Raw genomic sequence first — 18,276 nt, 5'->3', positions numbered from 1 at the left:
ATTCTCAGTATATTAAGCACGATGACTCTGTATTTCATATGTATGTCAAATAATTCCTTTTTTTAAAAAAGTGTTTTCAGTTGTAGGCCTTAAAATAAATTTTAATTTCGTTGTATTTGATTTATCCATCCCTCTTTAAGGATTTCTGATTTTTATGTTACTATTTTCAATGATTTTTCCTTCTAATCTCAAATATATTTCATCATGTTTTATTCTAATAACTTATGATTCACTTTTTTACCTTTGTATATTTGATACACATGGACTTAAAACCTTCATTTTCTATATGATGTGTGTGTTTGTATATGGGTGTGTAAGGACAAATTTAGATATCTAACTTTAATTTTGTAATCTCGTTCATCATCCCGTTGTCTCAACTCTGGATTCTCATTCTTCTTATTCTTTTTAACATTTTTTGAGCTCCTCTTGTACCAGCAAATAATGTATCTTTAATTACTCTAATTTTATAACATACAAATACTTGATACAACTACTTTTCATTTCTCTTTATTTTAGAATTTTACTGACTGTTGTCATGTGTATGTGGTTTTTTCTAGATAGACTTTTAAATTATTTCCTCAAGCTCCAAAATGTATTTTAAATTTTTATTTGAAGTTTCATTAAATAGATTCAGTAAAACTAATATATGAGTTCTCTGATCTGAGACAACTGTTGTATTGTTTCCTTCTTATTAATTTTCTTATTTATGTACCTCAGCAGTATTTAATACCCTCTGTATATAGGTTGTAAGCACTTCCTCCCAAGTTTTTCACTACTTTTTCTTGTCTAAAACTTAATAGTATCTTTCTGAATTATAGCAATAAACTTTCATCTATCATTAAAAAGTATTGTTTTATATAGCTTTCACAACTAGCCAACATATAATTTTTTTAACATTTTTTTACATTTTCTTATAGCTTTCTAGCTACTTCTTAAGGTTTCCAAACATGCAGCCAAACCTTCTACTAGTTAAGATAATATATTCTGCTTTCTACTATCTCTTTCTTAGAGAGGTAAAGCATACATTTAATTGTATGTTATTACGATATTACTAAGGGGTAGAGTTTGATTTTTATCTAGTGTCATTTCAGCACCAAAACTATGATCATGTGTTACTCGCTTTGACCTATTAATTTGATATATTCTATTAATAGATAGCCCCAAATTTACGTACTGTAAAATTTTTTTAAAAGGAAAGCTGCTGTTCACTTCATTGCTTGATGTGGACACAACTGCTCTTTTTTAGAATTTCTTCATTTTGTAGCAGATAATCTTCAATTTTGCTATATAGAGTGGTTCATATCTAAAATATTTTCTCTCTGAAATTTTTGATAAATTCCAAAGTATATTAATCATTAGTATTTATTTAGAACCATCATTCTGTCTTTTTCTTCTCATCTTCCTCTTCTCTTTGGTAGTAACCAGGCAAGACTATTGTGGTTTCTGTTTGTTACTCTTTCTTGAATGGAAATCTGTTCTTTCTATTTGCTTTAGAATTCTGCGTGTATTCTCTTTTGCTCTCATTTTGCAATGTATCCATTAGAACTTAGTTAAAAGACTGGATTTTGATTGTTCAATACATCTCTTGCTTAGAGGGCAAGGAATGAGAGAAAATGAGCTGGAATACGAAGTCTCAGTTTAGATATGTTGTCTTAAGATTAACACTTTTTTTTAAACAAAATATGTCAGATCCTTGTCTATGTCTCCCTTAGCATTTAATAGTTTTTAATCTTGGTTTGAGATCAAGTACTGAGGCTTGAGTTCAACACACATTACACATACATCCTTTGTTTGGTTGTTTGCTTTTTAAGTCTGTTGTTTATCTCTGGAAAATGAAGTGAAATATGTACTTCTCTCTCCTGTCTCCTCGAACATGCTTATTTGGATAGCTAGTTGTGCAGACAGGCTCTAGGGTGGCAGGGAGACAGGAAGGTGGGTGTACCCTCTGGAGTAAGAAAAAGAAGGCGGCCTAACTTAATCTCCTTGTCAATTAGAGCTCTCTATATGTTGGGAATTATTTAATAAACCTGATGCTATGTGGGATCAATGATTTAACAATCTGGTCCTCTGTGTTAGCTCATCTCCATTCCCTTCCTTCCTGAAGTCTACAGAAACCTCAGGGATCTTTGGTTCTCTTTAGGGCATGATGATGTATTCTTTTCTAAAAACAAAACAAACAAAACAAAATAACGTAAATCCTGATATAAACCATTCTTAAATGGTAGTAGGGTTTTAATCTTCCTCTCATATCACTAGACACCACTTTTTATTTTTTTTCCTTTATATTTTTCCTTTATATTGAAAAGGCTCACTTTGGGACTTATGTTTCTAACCTCATCTTTAAATCTCTTCCCTCCTTCTGTTACATTCCTAACAAGAGCCATGTTATAAGGGAAATGTAATAGATGAAGAAGCTAACAAGGTCATGATAGGAGCTTGAGGCTCCACAATTCAATGGAAATGTAAATAGAAGAAAAAAATAGGAAACTGGAGAGTAAGAAAAAACTGAAGACTTCAAAAATTTGTAGGAGGATGCCCTGACAAATAGCTCAGATTTGTGTGTAAAATGAAAATATTTAGGGAGTACTAATTTGATGCCAGAAATTGTACCAAAGTCCACCACCAGAAAGAGTAAAATGAACTTTATATCAATATGTTAAAATTATTGTTTATGCCTGGTCATCAGTTGTGTGCTTAGAAGCTTAGCATTTTATTAAATAGTTTCTTTATAGTATACTTCCTTTAAATTGTTATAATGCTGATGGAATTCAAAATATTGTAGCAAATTCAAGTACTGAACAGTAGTGCAACATCTTTGTGAGTTTAAAAGAAAGCACTAAGGAGAAATAAAAGAGCTCCATGAATAACCTAAATGTGTGGCAGAGAAAAGGAGCTCACCCTTTCCAGTACTTGAAGTAGGAGAATGTTCTTGTAACACCAGTTGAAAAGGGAATCAGGGCCACACGGTTTACATGGAGGTGCTAGAGCATAAATATAGCCTGTCCATCATCTCACAATGGCAGAACAGCCATGTTAAGCTTATGGATATCTTTTCTTCAACAGTTGACAAGAGCTCACAAGAGATACTTCTTGCCATTTGGTAAAAAGAAAACTATGGTGCTGCTTTCCCAGTTAGTATATTCAGCTGATTTTCTGTGAAGAAAGAAATGCAGACTGTTTGTTCAGCCCCCAAATGAGTGTGTCCCAAAACTGCTCATTCCAGAAGTGAGTGTCTGACACATAGCTGCCGTCAGTAAATGCTACAGGAATAAATGAGAAAAAGAAAGACAAGAAAATTAGAGGAATGGGAAGAAGACAGGCAAGAAATAACAAGGATTTGGAGTACTTAAAGCATTATTTTTTCCAGTTTTATTGACATATAATTAACATACAACATTGTATAAGTTTAAGATGTACAACATAATGATTTTATAATATGTCTGTGAAATATGACCACAATAGGAACTTCAAAGATTTACTCTTAGTCTCTCTCAAATGTACAGTGCAGTATTGTTAACTATAATTACCATGCTGTACGTTACATTCCCAGAACATAGTTGTCTTATACCTGTAAGTTTGTATCCCCTAACCATCTTCACCCATTTCACTCCACCCCCATGACTCTGACAATCACCGATCTGTTCTTTTTTTCTGAGTTCAGCTTCTTTAGATTCCACATAAGTTAATTCATAGAGTGTCTGTCTTTCTCTGTCTGACATTATTATTAATTTGAAGTAACAATTACAAGATTGTGGCACAGGAGGAAAGGAAGGGGTAATAACCTAGGGGACAATTACACGTCCTCAATTAACAAGTTCAGAAATAACCCATCGTGATCTAGGGTGTGTGTTATGCTAATGGAAACAAAATGGGACATATTACAAAAGATGCATACAACTTTGAAAACAAATGTCAGGGAAGGTAGCATAATTATATAATCAAAATGAAAAAGTGGATAAATCTATCTGTATGACACACTGACGGTCTTCCAAGGAATCTCTAGTTGTCTCTTTTTCCCTTTCTGAATAGAAACACACTGAGAAGATCCTCATGCAAGATGAAGAGTACATCTTTATTTTTCCTTTTGAACAGCACTGTAGGTGCGTGGCAGGGACACCCACGGAAACATAGCATGACTAGATGTCTTAGTGAAATTTCTGAATGTTTAAACATTTAAGATTTGAGACCTTCTTGGTAGGAGAGGCTAACTCAGTTTGGCAGTTGACAGTTTGTTGGCAGTTTACAGTTGGTAAGTGCACCTGACTCTGTCAGTCTGTTTTCAGGAGCTACCTATCTGTCACAATGTGAGTGGCCCTCCCTCCACTTTCACAAAAGCTGTCTTTGATATTATTTTCCTCACGGAGATTTAAAGCGACTGCATGATAAAAGGCCACATAATCATTCTTTGTGATGATACCACACCCGTTCTCTAGACATCAAAATACCATAAATGTAACAGTAAAACAATGCATACTGATTCAGAAATTGTGATTTGAGTTATAATCTAGCCCTGAAAGGACACTGAACCTCAGGCACTTGTTAGCAATTTGTGGTTTTGTGCTCGTTTGTTACTAGTCCTACTTGAGAACCTATTCTTTCACAGTAAAATTTACAAAGCACAATGCAAGAAATAAAATTTTAAAAAAAGATGCAGAGATATGGAGAAAATTATTTTTACTCCTAGAGGTGAATATATGAATAACCTTCCCAGAAGTTCTGTGACAGTGGATTTGTGTGATCCCAAGGCCTGTTCTGCGATGGACAGTGTGGCGCCTGGAGACACCTGCTGTCCTTGTGATGACATTGCTGGCAACGCTGCACGCAGCTTCAGTGACTCCAGGTGTAGGCCAGACTGTGAAATCGGTACAACACCATGAAAGAAAAGGTTCAGAGAAGAAAGGCAAAGAGTCAGAAAGCTCTTGGGTCATTACATAAGACACTTTATTCCTGGACGGCATACCCTGCAAATGCACTAGAGTTAGTTCATGCTGTGAAGGGCAGCTTGACTATTTAGGGAGTATTAAGTAAACAGGCATCAAAAGGGGCAAAATATTTTGCACCACGTAAGAGCTGAGAGGTGTAGCGAGAGGAAAGAAGGGAGGTTTCACCTCAAAATTTCCCTCACACATATAGTTTGGTATGAACATAGATAGCTTCTCAGCCTTAGTAAATCTAATAAGTCTTCCCTGAAAGCTTTTCAAATGCCTGGCCTAGCATATAATTGGAAAAGTAGGATTGGAAATACAATTTTCACCAAGTAGACTTCCTAAGGTTTTTTTTAATAGATTTTTTTCAGCTGAAGTTAAAGTTGTTTAGTAGAATTCATAAAGGTAATTAGTGCATTGATGTTTTCAGTCGCCTTGAGGAAATCATGAAAAATGAAAATGAAAACAAAAGATACCTTTTTGCTAAAAATAGATGTCTAACTATGCCCCTGTATAAAAAAGGTGCAGTGTTCTTGATCAGAAATTAGTATCAATATTAGATAAGTATTCTAGCAGTCAACAGACTGAGTAACATTTATCTGCTAACAGTTACCTGGTAATATCAAGTGACTACCATGTATCAACCATCTGCCAGGCATGAGAAGAGTTACTTCATGAGAGAACCAACAGCAACAACAACAAAACCTGAAACAAACTCAGTATTAGTCACATCAGAAATTATTAGGATTAGAGGTATTTTACTCTGGGAAGAGAACAGGAAGAGAAAGATTTTAGTATTTTAACAACTGAATTATTAGTCCACAGTTAAGTATTAAAAATAAAACTGACACTGACTCTATCAATAAATAATTCATTACTGCCAAGAGAAATTTTATTAAAATTGAAATTGAGGATTATCAAAAGAACAATGATAAAGACTATGTATCAAGTGTTTTATTATAAAGATTAAAAGCCATGCTAAGAGGAGAGATAATTTAGTTTGTTTCAGCACACAAAAAAGGGATTAGGAACAAAAAGCCACTCTTGTTTGAAAAATTGAAGTCTGAGAATTACTTCCAGCACGTAATAAAAACTATACAAACTTCCAGACAATTTTTATTAAAAATAAGGAAGAAGATAAAAGGAAAAATTAAGAATTCAAGCACAAATCTCAACACACTAATTTTTGAATGCAAAGAGATTGAAGTCTTTCTAGACCCAAATTATTAACAAAATACTAGATATATTCACTTGAAAAGCCTGTACCAGAGAGAGAATTTAACATATACTTTGAGGGTTCTGATAGATTGTGATATGATAGAAAAAGTCAGTTTTGCCCTTGTTTTGTTCCTTCAGATAAATATTTTCTCAAGAACTTTGATTTGTAAAGACTACAAATTGTTATTTCCATATATTGAGCATACAAACCATGGCGGAATCACAGTTATTTTTATCACATGTCTATGGTAGAGAATGGAAGATAAAGATAAAGAGAACGGAAGAGAGAACGAAGGACCATAGAGAAAATTCGACAGAGAGAAGGAATTTTAAATTCTCTGTAGCAGGGGACATTGACTAGTCTTTTTAGTAAACTGTGGAGTAACCATCACACCATAGATGCTTGGCAGATATCAAAGGAGAGCTATGAAATATCTTTTATTTAATGCTTAGAGGGGGCTAGATCCAAGAAACTCACAACTGGGAGATCCTTTGGTCCCCAAATGACCTCTGTTTTCATATCCAACTTCTAATCACAACAGTAACCCTTCCCGTGAGCTTTATAGATGCTTGTTTAGTGTCTGGTTAGACTAATTAACTCATCATCTATTTATGACAAGATTGGAAAATATTAGTTACTGACCTTTTTAGAAAGTTAAGCCTTATTTTGATTATAAATATATCTTCACATAACTTTTCAAACATGGTTTTATTATGAGCTACAAAAATCTAATTACTTGTTTGTATGACATGCTTTAAAACATCTGAAATTATATATATCCTTTTCAAACTGAGTATCGTTGGTTATTTTCTATAGTTTCTTATTTTTAATTTTATTATTATTTTAATTGAAGTATAGTGGCTGTACAATATTATATGAGGTACAGGTGGACGATATAGTGCTTCACAATTTTTAAAGGTTATACTACATGGGACTATCTTCCCCATGTTGTACAATATATCTTTATAGCTTATCTTATACCTAACAGTTTGTACTTCTTACTCCCCTATCCCTGTATTGCCTCTCCCCTCTTCCCTTTCCTCACTGGTAACCACTAGTTTTTCCCTGTATCTCTGACTTTGTAAGAGCAAGTTGCTTGACCTCAGCACTGATAGATTGAATGGTGTGTGTGTGTGTATGTGTGTGCGTCTGTGCGCTAATGATAAGAGAAACAGGTGTTAAAATACATACATATATATATGTATACATATATATAGTATATATATGATGTGATAAATAGCACAAACAAGCCGTACAATATTCCTTGGGTACACATAGCTTCAGTGGCGTATACATTCAGCATGAATAACATTGAATGTCCATGTACCAAGGGCATTGCATTTTTGAATGACATACATTATTTGCATAAACTAAAGGCGAAACTATAACAAAAATTTCGAAGTAGTACTATAATTTCCCTTTTAGCTATTAGGAGCTAGTTTTACTAGACCAATCCTCATTCTAAGAATAAATAGAAATCAAAATCTCTCTCTCTCTCTCTATATATATATATATATATACAAATAAGAATAGACATCTTTGTAGATACACACACACACACACACACACACACACATACACATACATATACATATACATGTTAGTATCTCTGTAACCTCTGAACTCTGTACACTTGGGTAAAAAGAAAAAGGCTTCACAAAGGCTAAAACGATTCTTTCAATCAGTTCAATTTCATATATTTGTAGAGATCATTCACTCTTAGCCTAACTTCTTGTGAGAGTCAAAAGTACATGCTTTCTTGAAGAGTAAAAGATAATTCAGACACTAAATTTTATTATAATTTTCCACATACAATATTCAGTGCTCAGCAAATAAATGTCCAGGCATACAGGAAAAGAAAACTTTACCAAGAGGAAAAGAAACAAGAGAACGAACCCATAGGCAATTCAGATTATGGTGTTATTAGATGTGAAATTTAAAATAATTGTAATTGATAATATTAAAGAAGTCAAATGTGAGGAGGAATTATTTTGACTGAGAACTGGAAACTGCAAGGACACATAGCAAATGGATATTGTACAAAATAAAATATAAGAATTGAGAAATAAATGGATGTGTTTAATAGTAGGTTAATAAAGAGAAAATTAGTTAACCGGAGGTTTGATCAGTAGAAAATATCCAAATGGAAGGATTAAAAGTCTAAAAGGAAAAACAGAGAAACGAATGTGTTCTATAGAATGTAGTGAAAAATCTAATGTATACTTTGACTTACCAAATTTTAAGAGAAAAGAATGGAACAGATTCAATATTTAAAAGGATAATACCATTTTGTAAAATTAATTGAAGACATCTAGCAGAATAAAAATGCTATAATGCTTCTGCTTCTGGTTATGACTTATAGGAATGCCCACACATTAAATGACTTTTGAAAATAGAAAAATACGTGAAACAAGTTTTTGCAGGCATTGAACCACAGGCAACAGAAGACAGTGGTTCCTGAAAGAAGGGAATGAACAATGTGAGCGCTATGGTGGCCAAGATTATAGCCTAGCTAGTTTCCAGGATGCACTGAAGGAGGGAACCCAGAGACTAATAGTCTTCTTGAGTTGAACAGTAGAGTCTGTAACTGGAAAAGGCCAAGAGAACTAGAATATTTTTAGGCAAAGTGCTAGAGAATACTGCTAGGTCTTGTTAAGAAATCAAGATTATTGTTATATCTTCCCTTCAAAAAAATACCAAAGCACACTCAAACACAAACAAAACAAAAAATACCACTACAGGATCAGATGGCTATACTTGCTAACTGAGTCACATTGCAAGGGAATAATATCAAATCTATGTACATTTTACCAGAAAACAGAAAAGGAAGAAATGTTTCTCACCTCATTCTTGTCAGCACGCACTACCCTATAACACAGTCAGACAAAGGCATTAGTGGAAGAGAAAACCACAGACTTATAAATATAACTATACAAATTTTTATCCAAATGAACAAATGGAATCCCAAAATATATAAAAAGTGTTATAATTGTGACCAAGTGAGATTATCCCAAAATTCAAGGTTATTTTAAAATTATAAAATTAATTTTTTAAATGAACCTCAATTGCAGACAAAAAGAAAATTTTTATATTGTCTGTCAAGATGTCATCTTACTCACTATATCTTTCAGCAGCTAAATAGTTGTCCCTCAGTATATGTCTATGGTATTGAGTTGAGAATTGAGCCCATGATCCTATTTGCAAGAGAACAATTTGATATGATCACTTTGGAGCTAGAAAAGTGCTGCTACTGTAGTCTCTGTGGGTTGTCCTAAGATTTAAGAGGCAAGGGTTTTAAGAACAATTTCAGAGAATAGCTTGAAGTAGAAAAAGTAGGAAATCACATTTATCTGGTTAAGTTATACCAAAGAAAGCATTCTGAAAACATGGCCAAGACATTGGTAAGTAGAGATGGATAACTGAGGAACAGAGTAACTAAAAATACACTTGACTGAGTATAAAGTTTAAGCGATGGAAATGAAATGGAGGTTCCAGACACAGTCCTTTGAAGTAAACTTGGTGAAAACTGGGCAAAACAACAGAGTAGACAAAACTTACCACAGCCACATGAGCAAGAGTACTAGGAAATACAAAGGCAGAAACAGCATTTCCAGTCGTGAAGAAATGTGCCAGTTCCCAACATCACTTGTTGCCTCAGAGTCATATGTTACTCTTTTGGCAATGACATGGGGAATGGAAGACAAAAGACAGGATGAAAAGGGCCAGTAAACACTGTTGGTTGGAATCAGAGGAAACCCGCAAAAAAAAAGTTTCAATTACATTCTAAATTAAAGACATACTGTTTCTTTAAAGTTAACATTAATTTAAATGGCTAGGTTATAAAATTTCTTACTCAGTTGTCAGTGTTAGAACATAAGATAATTTCTACCAGGAACACACTGTAATAATTAAAATTTATGAGTGCATTAATATGTAGACAGCTTATATGTGTTATGACACAACTATACAATGCATAATCTAGACTCTTCATTGTTTTCTTTATTACTGAGCTGTAACTTCTTTAGGGAAAGAATCTTAACTTCATTATCTTTGCTTTCCCTATAGAATGTAGTATGCTGGCTTATGTATGTTAATTCAACAAAGATTCTTTGAGTGCTAGCAAGGAAAAAAGAGAAAAAAAATTGAACCTCAATCCTTATCTCACACTCCATGCAAAAATTAACTTGAAATGGATCATAAACCTAAATGTAAGAGCCAAAGCTCTACAATTTCCAGGGAAAACATTACAGAAAATCTTAGTCTCTTTGAGTTAAACAGAAACCTGAAAATACAACATAAAATTAAAAAAGATGCCTTACTGGATATCATATAACTTAAAATCTATTGCTCTTCAAATGACTCAGGTAAAATGAAAAGACAAACCACAAATTGGGAGATAATATTTTCAAAACATGTATCCAAAAAAGGAATTGTGTACAAAATATATAAAGATGTCTTAAGATCCAATAAATTTCATAAGTAATAAAACAAAACCAAAAAACGGACAAACCATTTTTTTCTTTCTTTTTTTTTTTTAATTGATGTATAGTTGATTTACAAAGTTGTGTTAGTTTCTGGTGTTCAGCATAGTGATTCTATATATATGTATATATAGATATATGCACATGCACATTCTTTTTCAGATTCTTTTTCATTATAGGTTATTACAAGATACTGAATATAGTTCCCTGTGCTATACAATGGGATCCTGTTTTTATCTATTTTTTTAACATTTTTTATTGATTTATAATCATTTTACAATGTTGTGTCAAATTCCAGTGTACAGCACAATTTTTCAATTATACATGAACATATATATATTCATTGTTACATTCCTTTCTCTGTGAGCTACCATAAGATCTTGTATATATTTCCCTGTGCTATACAGTATAATCTTATTTATCTATTCTACAATTTTGAAATCCCAGTCTATCTCTTCCCACCCCCCACCCCCATGGCAACCCCAAGTCTGTATTCTATGTCTTTGAGTCTATTTCTGTTCTGTATTTATGGTTTGTTTGTTTTTTAGATTCCATATATGAGCGATCTCATATGGTATTGTTATTTCTCTTTCTGGCTTACTTAACTTAGAATGACATTCTCCAGGAGCATCCATGTTGCTGCAAATGGCGTTATGTTGTCGGTTTTTATGACTGAGTAGTATTCCATTGTATAAATATACCACCTCTTCTTTATCCAGTCACCTGTTGATGAACATTTAGGCTGTTTCCATGTCTTGGCTATTGTAAATAATGCTGCTATGAACATTGGGGTGCAGGTGTCATCCTGAAGTAGGGTTCCTTCTGGATATAAGCCCAGGAGCAGGATTCCTGGGTCATATGGTACGTCTATTCCTAGTCTTTTGAGGAATCTCCATACTGTTTTCCACAGTGGCTACACCAAACTGCATTCCCACCAGCAGTGTAGGAGGGTTCCCTTTTCTCCACAGCCTCTCCAGCAATTGTCATTTGTGGACTTTTGAATGATGGCCATTCTGACTGGTGTGAGGTGATACCTCATTGTAGTTTTGATTTGCATTTCTCTAATAATTAGTGATATTAAGCATTTTTTCATGTGCCTATTGATCATTTGTATGTCTTCCTTGGAGACTTGCTTGTTCAGGTCTTCTGCCCATTTTTGGATTGGGTTGTTTATTTTCTTCTTATTGGGTCGTATGAGCTGCTTATATATTCTGGAAATCAAGCCTTTGTCGGTTTCATTAGCAAAAATCTTTTCCCATTCCGCAGGTTGTCTTTTTGTGTTACTTATGGTTTCCTTTGCTGTGCAGAAGCTTGTAAGTTTCATTAGGTCCCATTTGTTTATTGCTTTTATTTCTTCTAGGAGAAAATTTTTGAGATGCATGTCAGATAATGTTTTGCCTATATTTTCCTCTAGGAGGTTTATTGTATCTTGTTTTATGTTTAAGTCTTTGATCCATTTTGAGCTGATTTTTGTGTATGGTGTAAGGGAGTGTTCTAGCTTCACTGATTTACATGCTGCTGTCCAGTTTTCCCAACACCATTTGCTGAAGAGACTGTCTTTTCCTTTGTATATTCTTGCCTCCTTTGTCGAAGATGAGTTGACCAAAAGTTTGTGGGTTCATTTCTGGGCTCTCTATTCTGTTCCATTGGTCTATATGTCTGTTTTTGTACCAATACCATGCTGTCTTGATGACTGTAGCTCTATAGTATTGTCTGAAGTCTGGGAGAGTTAGTCCTCCAGCGGACAAACCATTTTTAAAGTATGAAGATTTGAACAGGCATGTCACCAAAGTTATGTATTTGGCAAATAAGCACATGGAAATGTACTCGATGTCATTGGTTATTAGAGAAATTAAAATTAAAATATATAAATGTTAGCCACTATATATAAAAATAGATTTAAAAAAAGTTTCTGCTGTATAGCACAGGGAACTATGTTCAAGATCTTGTAATAACCTTTAATGAAAAAGAATATGGAAACAAATAAATGTATGTATATGCATGACTGGGATATTGTGCTGTACACCAGAAATTGACACATTGTAACTGATGGTACTTCAGTTAACAAAAATCACAATGAGATACCATTAAAATGGTTAGAATTAAAAAGTCTGAGTATATCAAGTGATGCAAGAGGATGGGGCTACTAAAATCTTACCCATTGCTGCTGGGATCTTAAAATGAATACAACCACTCTGCAAAAATGTATTATAAAAAGCTAAACATTTAACTACTTTATGAGTTTTGACATATACGTACGCCCAGCTATTACTCAAAAGTAATGAAAGATTGTTAAAAGCATATATCCACGCAAACAATTATAGAAAGATGTTCACAGGACCATTAATTGTAACATCCCTAAACTGGAAACACCCAAATCTCCATCTACAGGAAAAGGAATAAACACATTTTGATACATATATTCAGTGGAGTACTATTCAGCTAAAAAAAGTATTAAAATTATTGTTTCACACAAAAACATGGATGAATCTAAAATTGACCATGCTGAGTAAAAGAAACAGACAAGGAGAACCTATATGATTTCATTTGTGTGAAATTCTATAAATTGAAAACTAATCAATAGTGATAGAAAATATATCAGTGGTTGCCTGGAGATTGGGGTAGATGGAGTGATGAATTAAAAACCAACTTAGAACTCTATAACCAGATAAAATAGCCTTCAGAAATGAAGACATTTTCAGACAGTCAATTCTGAGAAAAAATCTTCACTAGCATACCTGCACTATTGGAATTATTAAAGGGTATACTTTGAGCAGGAAAAAAAGTATTCCTAGATCCTAGGTCAAAGATGAATGGAGAGATAAAGAGCTCTGAAAATGGTCATTATATGGGAAAATCCAAATGAAAATTGTATGAAACAGATAATGTAATATGTTTGTGTTTATAAATATTATCAGATTATACATTTATATAATACATAATGTTATATATCAGTTCAGAGCAAGTTGAATGTAGTTAAGGATATTGTAAGATCTTTCTATTAACTAAGTGATAAAATTACTTCTTTGTATTTAGCTTTTAAAAGCTCAAGAATGCATGTTGTAATATCTAGGGTGACCCTTAAAGGAATAGAAAGAGTATGTCTACTTGAGAGAATGTAAGCTAATAGAGTGGTAAATGGAAAACTGAAACAACTGATCATTTTACAGATGGAAAGAAAGGAGGAGGAAATATAAAACAGGTGGTACAAAGAGAAAATTAATAGTAATATGGCCAATTTATATATAAATATATCAGTGAGTACTCTGAGTAAAGCAACAACAGTCAGATTTGACTACGCACAAAATTTTCATCTTTATGTTCTCTGAAAGAATACATATCTTACATATTATGTAAAATGTTTTTATATTTAAGGGCTTAAATTTCCAGCCTTTAAGTACAATAAATATTTGTTGAGGATCCAACTTGTGTCATACCCATAGGTTCATAACATACAAGGCTACAAAGATACGTTCTCTGTCCCCAAGAAGCTCAGTTTCTCCCTATAAATAGGTAAGTTTAAAAATATCAGGAAAAAAATGATGATACCTATTTTTTAATTATACCAACAAATCAAATGGAAACTCTTTCTCTGTTTTTAATTCCGTTTACATTTAAACTCTTTTGGTGGGTCATATATATGCCTCAAAATATATTGCTGTGATTCTATTTTTGAGCACGGCAGGTAAGCATATTTATGCAGAATTAGCAGGAATGAACCAGTTTGCAGCATCTGTTCAGTGCAATGTGGCTTTCCTCCAGGGTGAAAATGTCAACATAGCAGAGCAACTTTTTGGAAAAGGGAAAAGTGAACTTTTATTGTTTCTAGGCAGACATAAATATCATAGGCAGTATCATGACAGACTGATTAATGGACTCAGAAAAGAGGGGAGAAAATGGATTGCTTTTATCATTTGACCAGTCTTGCACATTCTTTCTTAATTTTCTGGTTGTGCCAAAAATTTTTTTTTTAAATTGAAGATCAGTCCAGTTATTCATTGTGAGCACCATTAAAGAATGTGATGTTATTGTATGACACTCTACAGTAGAGGATGCTGAGGTGTTTAAGGTTTAAGTCAGATACGGTTCCATGTTCAAGAAACAGGAAGCTTGTTAAGTAGTTTTCATATGCATTTATAACATTTCATGTAAGTTTATATCTAAGTGTGATATGTAAATAAATATGTATATGTATATTAGAATATATACACATATATAAAAACATAGTATGTATATGGGTACATATATAACTAAATACATACTATTAATATATTAATATATACATATTATTAATATATACATATACAGATATAAATGTATACACATATATACATTCTTATCTAATTAGAGTTCCACTACAATATAAAAATCTCTTCTGAATATCAGTAGAAATTGGGATTACATTTATAATGAGTTTCTCTCTCTTTTGATTTAATGTATGAGCACTGAAAGAAAAGTCTTAAATATGGCTCACCTTCAAATTAATTAGTTTTCACCAAAGTCAAAAGGAGCTTTATTCAACTCTAATTATTTTTTACCCTATCTTCCTAAGTGAACTTCACTCATTCCCCCAATTTCAGTTTGAGTATGAAGTCTTTTTTCCCTAATATAAAAATATGTTTTCTAGGGAAACATACTTTTAAAAAGTCACAGAGAGTAGAATCTACCAGCTAACTTCTTAAACCGTGGTGCTTCACAAATGAAGTATGCTTCCAGAAACTTAAGAACAATGTGATAAATCATTGAAATTTGGATTTGACAGTCAGAAAAATTATAATCAGTTTAAAACTTAGAGAGGACTAACATGAGGGAAAGCAATCTTCACTATTGCCAAAAAAGAAATTTTGTTTGTTGGTTTACAATAATATAAAGTATTTTCTGCAGAATTTATTTTGATATAAGTTCTTATCTCAGCACCTTGTTATCTCAACCTGTTTAACTCCACTGGTAATTATACCATATTTCAAATACTGTGAACATTTGTGCAGTGTAGGGTAAGAAATACATCAACTCTTTTAAGTTTGAACCTGATTGAATGCCTGAAAATTACACATTTTAAGCTGTGATTTGTACTGTAAGCTTCTAATGAAATCTTGAAGTGACTTATTGAAAAAAAAAAAAGCTTCTTAAATTTGTCAAGGAGAGCAAAAATAATTTTATCATTAAGTTAGTAGTGAATAAATCAGAAGTTTATGGGTTAAACACAGGCAACAATTATGTTTTTAATGTCAGGGATAATTGGGAGGTAATTGAGGTTCAGGTTATTTAAACTTTAATATATTTTATAATGTTTTGAGATAATAGCCAGGCGTGAAGTGCTTTTTACTTCATTTATCAAGCTAAAGATAATGAGAAATCAACTTCAGTTTGAGTCATCAGCACTGGTACTATTGTATTATCATTATCCCAATTTCTGTCACGTAATAATGTTATATTAGGGGCTGGTACAGATCAACATAGCTTTATACTCATGGATTTGTGAGAAATAAAAAGGAGAAAACAAAAAAATGATCTTAAAAAAGTATAGGTGGGGGTGACATAATGAAAAAAGTGTTATTACTAGAACTCATTCTGGTAAAAACTGAATTATTTCTTCCTTCATTTTTTCCTTTTTTCTTTCCTTCCTTTTTTTTTTTTTTTTTAATCTTTAGTTCCTTCACTGCTTCTTAAAATGCTCATCCTGATGGTTTGGCACAGTATGGAACATATGGCCTCTATTCCTTTACAATGATTTACCCGTATCCTTACAAGTGAAAATGTGTTTGCTTTTCTTTTTGTTGCCAATAGATAGTAAGATACTGTGTTTATAGTCGCTGGCCCTGGGGTAGTTACTATTTTTCAGCAAACATATAGGAAAAAGTAGTACTTTTTTGCTAAATATAATTAGCGATACTAATAATCTTTGACTTCTCCCTCAAAAATAACATGGTAGTATATTTCCTTCCCCACTCAGATACAGCACCTGTTCAAAAGTTACTTATGTAAAACAGGAAGCTGCACGGTAGAGTTGGGTCTTAAAAGACTTCTGAGAATCACATAAAGGCAAGAGCTTGGCAGAACAGATAGAGGGCTTAAAGAAGAGCAGAGGGAGATGAATCTTCTGCGAGAATAAGAAAAAAAAACACATAAAACACAACTTCTGACTGTGACTCTGAAACTCAAATGTGTCTTTGTTGGCATAGAACCAGAAAGGAATGAAGCAAGCAGCACTTTTTGTTTGGCACAAATCTCAAAGTGTGCCTCCAAAAAAAAAAAAAAAAAAAAAAGAACTGACTTTTGGCAGATGAGACCCCAAATGTGCAGATGAATGGCTGTCTTTTTCTCTCTTCGTGTGAACTGGGCCATGCCATTCCAGCCTCTATGAATACAAAGATGCCTATTCATGTGCATCACAGTTCAGTCCCCAGGATTACCACTATTTTGATTATATAGACCAACAGTTTCCAATATTTGTTGATAGTTGACAGTGTGTGTTTTTTTACTCAAAAGACATGATTAAATTTGGATAAATGTAAATAGTACATGTATGTAGCTCAGCTCTTGACCCCCTTCAGTCTATCAGTGGTGCCATCAGAGTTACTCAGGTGAAGCCTAAGACAGATTATACCACCCATCTGTTCAGATCATCCAATGAAAAAGTGTATTAAAGTTTTATTAAAAATTCAAACTCCCTACTACAATCATGGTGACTTATTATCCGAACTGGGACACTTTTGAGGGGGAATACAATATTATTAATGATCACCCCAAAATAACAGGCATAAACTGGGGTGTGTGATCACCTTGATTACAATGTCTTAGGTGGCCCTCATTGTTTCTCTGGTCTTCTGCTGTCTCTCCCTAACTATGCTGTTGCAGTAACTCTGGCCTTTTTCACTCCTGTGAGCAAACTAATAAATCCTCCACCACCGGGTCTTTGCTTTCCACTGTCTTTTCCTCGTGGTGCATTGTTTTACTTCCTTGAAGTCTGTACAGGAAAGTCACTTTCTCAATGGTGCCTTCTCTGGCCATCCTATGTAAAATTTCAGTATGCTCTCTAACATTTCATGTCTCCTTTTCAGCTATTGTAGGCATTTATATATATTTATTAATATATAATAGACTATATAGGTTAATGATTTATCTCAGTTATTATCTAAATTCCATATTAGAATGTAAGATAGCAGGGCAAGTATTTTTGTTTGTTGGGTATAGTATATATCTATAGCTCCTACAGTAATGCTTAGCACTTGATAGGTAATCAATCTTGAAAGAGTTAAATAATGCATTTTATCACTTCAATGAAAAATATTAAATTTACTGAATGTTTAAGAAAAGTAAATTCATAAATTATATGAAGAATCAGCATAGATCTTAGCAATGCATATCTTCATTCATGGCAATAAAAGAAATTGAGCATCTGTTATATTAAAATAATTATATATATCAGAGTCAAAATAATAGATGAATATTGAATTCTGGACAAAATTTACTGATTCTTCATCCTTGGATTGGGTTGAATGGATGTTATTTTATTATTTTGCTTGTATTTCACTGATTAATGGTTAGGTAGAATATTATTTTTTCATGGTTTTTGAAACATTTGTCTTCCTATTCAAAGTTGGGTCTTACAAATCCTTTTTTATTTCATTCTTAGTGATTTATTTCTTCT

Source organism: Camelus bactrianus, chromosome 4, assembly GCF_048773025.1.
Source record: "Camelus bactrianus isolate YW-2024 breed Bactrian camel chromosome 4, ASM4877302v1, whole genome shotgun sequence".
NCBI classification, from domain to species: domain Eukaryota; kingdom Metazoa; phylum Chordata; class Mammalia; order Artiodactyla; family Camelidae; genus Camelus; species Camelus bactrianus.
This window is presented reverse-complemented; position numbering follows the sequence as displayed.